The sequence below is a fragment of the Rhinatrema bivittatum genome, chromosome 3 (assembly GCF_901001135.1).
Source record: "Rhinatrema bivittatum chromosome 3, aRhiBiv1.1, whole genome shotgun sequence".
NCBI lineage: Eukaryota > Metazoa > Chordata > Amphibia > Gymnophiona > Rhinatrematidae > Rhinatrema > Rhinatrema bivittatum.
In genome coordinates this window covers 101,855,319-101,864,473 of record NC_042617.1, presented here as the reverse complement: position 1 = coordinate 101,864,473, position 9,155 = coordinate 101,855,319, and the positions used below count along the sequence as shown (strand labels likewise).

Genomic DNA, 9,155 nt, shown 5'->3' with positions numbered 1-9,155 from the left:
TAACAAACCCTTATCCATTTCTAGAGCAAAAGTGACAACTAAAGTTTCTCTTGACAAAATATCTTCCTGGGAATTTTCTAATAATGCTGAAAGATCTAACCTATGAGAAGGAGTCAAAACATCTAAATCTTCTTCTTGAGATACAGCAGTATGTTTCAGGGAGGAAATATAATACACTTTGGGCTAGATTTAAAAAAAATACGCGCGCGCACATGAACGTGCGATTTTATAACATGCACGTGCTGGCGCACGTGTGTTATAAAATCCAGGCGGCGCGCGCCAGGGGGGGTGGAATAATGCAAAATCACCCGGCGATGAGATCCGGCCTTCCCAAGTTCCCTCCCAGTCTGCTCCAATTAAGGAGCAGACTGGGAGGGAACTTTCCTACCCCCTACCATAACCTCCCTTCCCTTCCCCTCTGCTCCCCACCCTCTAAAACTCTTTTTAAATTTTTTTTTACCTTTTGTTTTGCAAATTACTTCAGGGCCTGAGAAATGGGGCTGTTCCAGGCCGCCCCGCTCTGCCTGCCCCCTTTTAAGGCCCCGGCATTTGCCAGCGTCCCGGGGTTTATGCTCGTGGCTGGGCCCATTTGAGGCCCTCCGAGGAGCAAATAGCCAGAGATGAGGAAAGGGCCCCCAAGGAGTGGGTACCCGGGATGTCTCATGACGAGGAAGCAGGAGCTGGAACAGGAAGTCCATAGTGAGCGAAGCGGATTCAGCAATGAGGGAACTCGTTGGCAAGTCATAGGCAGACAGGGCCAGCCGATGAATGACGTCAGCCGGGGGTTCGCCCCAAGGTTCCCGCCATGACGTGCATAAGACTGGCCAGAGAGCGCATACACTTGCCTAAGGAACTCCAAGGGCAAGATGGCGGTTGGCGGCGTCCACACTGTCCAGGAAGGCCTGGGAACAGGGGAGGGCAGGCCGGTGATAGCTGGCGGAGGCCGTGAGTCTACCCAACGGAATCAGTGCAGTGAGGCAAGAGGTGAGCAACAGCAGTCGCCGACGGGCTTAACAAATACTGGGGGGGGGGGGGGGGGGGGTTGGAATAGAAAATTGGTCAACATTCTGCAACCTGTAACTGATGCCAAAATAAAACAATGGCAATTTTTTGGAGGGAGGCTTGCTTCTCTGAAAATAAGATATTCACATTTTCTTCCTGTAGGCCAAATGTGGTTAATGTCTGTTCCCTTTTTTTGGAAAGTAACTATACCTACAGACAGAAGACAGACAATCTCTTTTCCATAATTCTTTCCAACAAAAAAAGAAAGACTTACTTGAATTTTCAATACAGCATTCAATCAAAGTTTACTTACATCTTCAAGTCATAATAGCAAACAAATTCGGAAGATACATTTTTACTCTGGTTTTATAGTTTGGAAGATAATTTCATAACTCCTCATATATTGGTAAAGTCTATATATACAGTTATGTACACACAAAGAATTTATCAAGGATTTTCAAAGCAAATTTATGCACATAAGTTCATGTAATGACTGTATGCTGTGTGGGGAAGGAGACACTGAAACAGGAGATCAGTAGAAAGGTGACTTTATAACACAGTAGTATAATACAAATATGTGCTAGCAAAAATATATCAGGATGGAGAAAGTTACACTCACAAGGGACATTAGATACTGCAGCATATGTGCATATAGAAAGGTAACAGAAGAAAAATAAATTATTGCTAACACAACACTCTTATGTAACGAATAACAAGAAAAGATATAAGATAGCAAGTCCAGCTTGGTTTGTAAGAGGAGTCAGAGAGACACACCCTAAATCATAGGCTCACATCCCTTGTCATGGGCCCCAACAGGCAAGTGGTGCAGCCTTCGTGCTGTCCCCGCCTGGAGTTGGCATAAGCTTTGAGGAAGTCTCCCCCATATATGAGAATAAACTGCACAGAGGACAGATCTGTTTTTAGCTGTCCTCCACCACCTATTCCAATGCCTGGGGTTGGGGATGAGGCTTTTATACTGTGTGGTACACAGACATACATTGCTCAGATTTCTTTGTTTCAAGCAGTCCTAAGCTTTCCATCATATTTCCTGCTCTCAGTGTTTCATTTTTTTTGGTAGGGGCTATTTTGTCCCTGCACATACATCTAAATTCTTTCAGTCCACTCTCCCTAAGCCTAATACAGTTCATTGTGAAAATCTTTCCCCTAATTTGTCAAGTGTGCATGGGTGCATGGCATTGTCTCTGCACAAATGTACCCATGCTTCAAGCAGGGGTTGATATATGTGGCAATATACATGCATAGTTTTCAAAATATGAAAGTATGCACATAAGTCATATTCTCACCCCAACTCTACCCTCTGAAATGTCTGCTTTCAGTGCACATAACAGGATGCATGGTTATGTGCATTCTTTTATACACACAGGCCCGCAGATGACTTCAAAAGTCCCCCTTATGCACATAAAACAGGGTTTTATACACAAGTTGCTTTGAAAATCAGGCCTATAATTCAGAATAAGTAGGGAAAACATTCAGAGATATGGAATTGTGAATGCTTTCCCATAAAGATTTGTAGAAATGGAGTGGAGTATGGGTTTTTGGGGTTTTGGTGGAGGTGTGCAGATGGGGTGTGTGGGAATATGTGAATGATGGTGTGTAAGAGGTGGGTTGGTAGGGTTGTGTGTATTTGTGAGATGTGAGTATGGGGTGTGTGAGGATATATGTGTTTGGGAGCATGGGAGTATGTTTGGGGATGTATGGTTTATGTGTATGTGGGGGTATAGAGCTGTGTATAGAGCAGATTGTGATAAATTGCAGGAAGATCTTGTGAGACTGGAAAATTGGGTATCCAAATGGCAGATGAAATTTAATGTGGATAAGTGCAAGGTGATGCATATAGGGAAAAATAACCCATGCTATAATTACACAATGTTGGGTTCCATATTAGGTGCTACTACCCAAGAAAGAGGTCTAGGTGTCATAGTGAATAACACATTGAAATCGTCGGTTCAGTGTGCTGCAGCAGTCAAAAAAGCAAACAGAATGTTTGGAATTATTAGAAAGGGAATGGTGAATAAAACAGAAAATGTCATAATGCCTCTGTATCGCTCCGTGGTGAGACCGCACCTTGAATACTGTGTACAATTCTGGTCTCCGCATCTCAAAAAAGATATAATTGTGATGGAGAAGGTACAAAGAAGGGCTACCAAAATGATAAGGGGAATGGAACAGCTCCCCTATGAGGAAAGACTAAAGAGGTTAGGACTTTTCAGCTTGGAGAAGAGACGGCTGAGGGGGGATATGATGATGTTTAAAATCATGAGAGGTCTAGAACGGGTAGATGTTACTCGGTTATTTACTCTTTCAGATAATAGAAAGGCTAGGGGGCACTCCATGAAGTTAGCATGTGGCACATTTATAACTAATCGGAGAAAGTTCTTTTTTACTCAACGCACAATTAAACTTTGGAATTTGTTGCCAGAGGATGTGGTTAGTGCAGTTAGTATAGCTGTGTTTAAAAAAGGATTGGATAAGTTCTTGGAGGAGAAGTCCATTACCTGCTATTAAGTTCATTTAGAGAATAGCCACTGCCATTAGCAATGGTAACATGGAATAGACTTAGTTTTTGGGTACTTGCCAGGTTCTTATGGCCTGGATTGGCCACTGTTGGAAACAGGATGCTGGGCTTGATGGACCCTTGGTCTGACCCAGTATGGCATTTTCTTATGTTCTTATGTATGTAAGTAGTTATGGGTGTGTGTATGTGTGTTTGGGCACGGAGTGGTTTGTGTGGGTGTGATGTTATTTCTGGAGAGTTGTGTATGTAGTGGGGTTGTGGGATGTGCTTGAATGTAAGTATAGGGTGTGGTTGTGAGGGTGTGTGAGTGGATCAGATCAAATGTGAAACTGTGAGTGCGTGTGCATGTATGTGAATGTGTGCGTGCATGAGTGTAAGGCTGGGGTGTTTACCTCCATGGAAGTTGAGTTTTTGGGGGATGTGTGAGTGTATGTGTGCTTATATATGGGAGATGAATCTGTGTGTGCGGTATATGCATGTGTTTGTGTGAGAGGGGTATTGTCTGTAGATGGGGGTTCTGTGGGGGGGGGGTTGTATCTGTAGGGGATTGTGGGGTATGTCGTTTTTGGGGGATATGGCTGTGTGTGTAAGTGACTTGTATGGTTCTAATGTGGTTGGGGCAGTTGTGTGTGTGTGTGTGTGTGTGTGTGTATGTGTATGTGTGTGTGATGCATGTGAGAGTGTGTGTAGAGGAATGATGAGAAAAGAAGTGTATGGGGAGGTAGCTTAGAAGGCACATTTTGCATCATCCTCCTGCAGCTGCTTCAGTTATTTTCCCTGTCTCGGTAGGGGAGGTGAAGTTGTAGGTGTGGGTTTGCTGAGAGCAAGTGTGAGTAATATGGATGTGGGTGCGTGGGGTTTTGTATGGATGTAGGAGTGAATGGGGTGGGGTGCAGGTGTATGTGTGGGTGGAGTGACAGGGAATGTGGGTGTGTGACTTTGGAAATATAGGGAGGGTGGCTTTGAAGGAGTCTTTTGGTGCCATCCTTCATCAGTTGCTTCACTTATTTTTCCTGTCTCTATCTGCCGATATTGATATGTGCCAAAATGCTGTAAGAGTAAGAGGGGCTTTTGGAATGGGGCACTGGTCAGCATTCTGCAGCTTATAACTCTTACCCATAGAAAGCAAAGGCGATTTTTTTCGGAGACTCAGTTCTCTGAAGATATGGACATGGGCTTTCTCAGTGGCACGAGACATCATGAGCCCAGATCATTCATGGCTGGCAGCAAAGTAGGCATTTCAATCCTAGCTTAGCTGGTTCTCATCCTGCTGCTGTAATCATTAGGCTACGCCTCCATAATCCCTTTATCATCTCTATGAAATGGTGTGAATTGGATAAGGGCCCTATAAATTTCTTTTCTGGAACACCTTTATAGTGATGAGCTCTGAAAATGCTGCCATTATGTAAATTTTCTCATTGACTGATATCCAAGATAGAGGCTTCTGGCTCTCTAGATTTATGATCTTCTCTACAGTTGCTCCTCCCTAATATTATCTCATTCTTACCTCGGTAAGATAATTTGTGTTTAAAACAAAATTAATTCAAAATATGGAATTCTTATATGTGCCACATTATAAATGATATATACTATCAAGAGGTAGTGTCAATGTTGAAACAGGGATGCTGTTATGATGGATAAAGTGATTATAGTGCCAATGCACTATTTGTGCTAAAAGATTTCTGGCATACACTCACTAAAAATGTTAGTGTGCAAGCTAAAACAACTTGCACACTAACATGGGTGAGGCACATTTTCTAGCATATGCACTACAAATTATGTTCAATAGTGTTTGCATGCTATTAGCATGAGATAGTAACCCAAAAATACTAAAGTGTCTATGCCAGGGTTTCCCAAACCTGTCCTGGGGACCCCACAGCCAGTTGGATTTTCAGGATATCACAATGAATATACATGAAATGAATTTGCATATCATGGAGATTCCCAGCCATGGGTAGCATTTGGCTGGCTATCCCAGGGTGAGAAACAATTTCTGAAAGGGTGTGGGCTGGGGACAGGACATCCTATTAGGTCAAACTGACTGAAGACATGCAAGGTGCGTTCGAAGTGTCGATGATCAATGTGTCCTGCAATTCACACTAATTCTCGCAGCTAGCTGCGTTCTTCATCGATGCACGAGCTGAGTGATCCACCGATAAGAGTCATGGGTCCATCTGTTTCTCGGATGTGTCCCTCTTGATCCCCGCCCTGCCTCGCTCCCTGCGCCAGAGAGTGGATGGGAGAGAGTCGGAGAGAGCGCGAGACCCGAACATTTATTAAAATTCCACTGTCCACAAGTCTCTTGTGCTCCAAAATTAAAATAACTTTATTATAACAATATAAATTGATAGCCAAAACAGATATGTATAAGTTCACAGTCCAGAATCATAATAGCATCACTTGCCAATATGTCCCAAATTCTTTTTCAAAGGTATTCTTTGGGCTTTAGGTTACTCCCTGAGTCTTTAGAAATCCTAATTTGCCTCCCCTGTGGTCAATGTTTGTACATGATACTCCCAATGCACAAAAGGCGCAGTTCACCTTTATACAACTTGATTTTTCTCACTTTTTTTCCATACAGAAGGCCCATTCAAATCCACTCCCCACTCCTTTTACTTCTCAGTCTCTTTCATGAAAGAACCCAAGAGGGGTCCTGGATAGTTATCTCTTTCTAACACAGAAGTCTAAAATTGTTACTCATTTTATAAACTGTTAGGATTTCAGACACTTCCCTTTTGGAGCAGCTCCTGAGACAGTGCACCTCCTTGGTGCCTAGTGCTAGCCTCAAAATCTGTGAAGAAATAGCCAGCTGGTGCCTCTCCCCTAGGCCCAGCCAACCACCACTCCCCCCCAAAACAGTTCCTCAGAAAAGTCTCCAAGTTCAAAACGTCTTCTCCCTCTTCCAGAAATCCTTGATTTCTGCAATTCTTGTTCCTATAATGAACATCCTGTTAATACAGTGCTATGAGGACAGGCACTGGATTACCCCAAAGTTAGAGACAAGTGACATCAATTACTTTGACTAGAATGGGCTGGCATAAACATCTCTCAAACTCCCTTTATATTTTCTACAGAAAAAATGATGCTTGAATACAAGTCCTTGATAGCGTCATGTAAGAAAGGTTTCTATTCCAAACTAATTTGAAAAATTGGTTTTAATCCTAAGATTCTTTTTGGTCTAGCTAGGAAGCTCGCTAATGAGCAGTCTGTAGGTAAGAAAGGTAATAAGGTTGCATCCTTACCTGTTATGAATTTAAAGATTATTTAGAGGCCAAAATTCAATCTCTAATAAGTAATTTGCAATCAAGCCTCTCCATGCAGACTAATTCCCTGGATGCTTATCCTGTATTATGGTCTGAGTTTAGTCCTACATCCACTTTTGAAATTGTCCAAACCATTTCCAAACTATCTGCAGTATTCCAACTTTGAAAGCCTCAAGAGAACTAATTGCTTCTTCTCTGACTAAACTTGTCAATCTTTCTTTATGTGATGGAATAGTACTGACCTGTCTGAAACAATCTGTTAGACCTTTACTTATAAAAGCCAGTTTGGATCCTTCAATACCCATGCACTATAGGCCAATTACTTCTCTGCCATTTCTTGCTAAACTCTTAGAATATGTAGTCTTGAAGCAACTGTCTGATTTTGTTGAAGATCACCAGATTTTGGATCCTTTCCAATTTAGTTTCAGAAAACTCTCAGTGCTAAAATTCTACTTGTTTCCCTTCTTGACTGCATTAGATGGGGCATTGATAGTGGCCATAGTTACATTTTGGTCACACTAGACATTTCTTCGGCTTTTGACACTCATGATCATTTTGTTCTTCTTCAGCGGCTGAAGGAACGTTGGATAGCTGGGCAAGTTCTAAACTGGTTTATATCCTATCTAATCATTTTTCACAGGTCAAAATAGGAAACCAGTATTCTTCATGGTTCGCTAATAAAACAGGTGTTCCACAAGGCTCTGACCTTTCTGCTCTATTATTGAATATCTATTTGGTGCCAATTTGTAAAATTCTATCAAGCCTTTGTGATGGTTACAGAATATATGCAGATGACATTCAATTTTATGTCAAAACTAGCGCAACCTGGTCAGAAATGGTTTGTGGTATTGGTATTTGCATATCAGCCAACAAACAGTGGCTTCAATACAATAAACTCTCATTGAATGTAACCAAAACTGAGTTCCTGATTGTCAGATGTTCCAATAGTATCACCCTCTCTTCAAATATTGTCCTAAATAACATCAATTTTTCAATTTCCCCTCATGTTAAAACCCTTGGGATTTGGGTTGACTCCACTCTATCATTCCATCATCATATTAAGATGGTGATTAAAAATGGCTTTTTTAAGTTGAGTGTCTTGCATGGTTTGAGAAACTTGGTTTAACCTAGCGATTTTAAATTGGTGGTCTAAGCATCATTGTTACCAGTCATAGATTATTATAATGCCCTGTATCTTGGTCTTCCTGAATTGACTTTAAAACCACTTAAACTGCTCCTCAATTCGACTAATCACTGGATCGAAATGCTATGATCATATCACACCGTCTCTATACCATCTCCAATGGCTGCCTATCCACCACAGAGTTCAATCAAAAATCCTTCTCTTGACTCATATATTAACTTAGTACCTCTTCCTTTCCTTGGATAAATTTTCTATTGAACATAGAAGTAAGAGTAGCCTAGTGGTTAGAGCAAAGGGCTATAAACCAGGAGACCAGCGTTTGAGTCCTGCTGTTGCTCCTTATGACCTTGGGCAAGTACCTTTACCCTCTATTGCCTCAGGTACAAGCTTAGATTATAAGCCCTCTGGTGATAGGGAAATACCTACAGTACCTAAGGTAATCCACTTTGAAGTGCTGTAAAAAGTAGAATATAAATCTAAATAAACTATGACCCTCAGATTGCAAGAGAGAGGGCTTCTTGAGGTACATAGAACGCAAGGTTATTATCTACTAGAGATTGTGCCTTCTCAGTCACTGCTCCCACTCTGTAGAATTCCATCCCCACAGTGCTGAGACTTATGTAATGTACAAAAAAATTCAAAGCAGCATTAAAGGCCTTTTTAATCAAGCAGCCATTCAGCTAACTTTAGCCTTTTAAGATATGGACTATGGTGATGGTACAACGTTTCCTGTTTGATTGTTCTTTGTTAATTTTGTTTTTTCTTAATAATTATTATGTATGTTATTTTGTTAATTGCTTAGAACATATGCATTAGGCAGCAATCAAGAAATTTTAATACACTAATTAATAAACTAAATCTAAAAGAGGAGATGATACTCTCAGATGATCTTGCATATACTTGTAATTCACTTGCACACTTTCAGCAGTGCTTCTGGGTGAATCATCGGTTGTTCTCTTTTCTCTCTTGTGGTGTGGATCCTCCAGACACTCACAATACTTGAGCTCCTTCCTCAGTAATTGGCCCCTTTTTCAGACCACACACTCAGTTTTATACCAAGCACAAAACTTCAACCATTAGTCAACTATCATGCTTGCCACTCACACACAGCGCATACCTCCACCGGGGCTGTCCTAGGAAACTATCTGGAAATTTCCCAGTTCAAGAAATAAGAAACTTTTAACCTTTATTTAAAAAAAACCATATTGAA

At 41.5% G+C, this 9,155-nt stretch overlaps 1 pseudogene; it reads right to left on the bottom strand.

The window, feature by feature from the left end:
* Positions 1–5,570: 5,570 nt before the first annotated feature.
* On the bottom strand, positions 5,571–5,702 carry LOC115088915 (annotated as a pseudogene).
* Between the last annotated feature and the right edge of the window lie 3,453 nt (positions 5,703–9,155).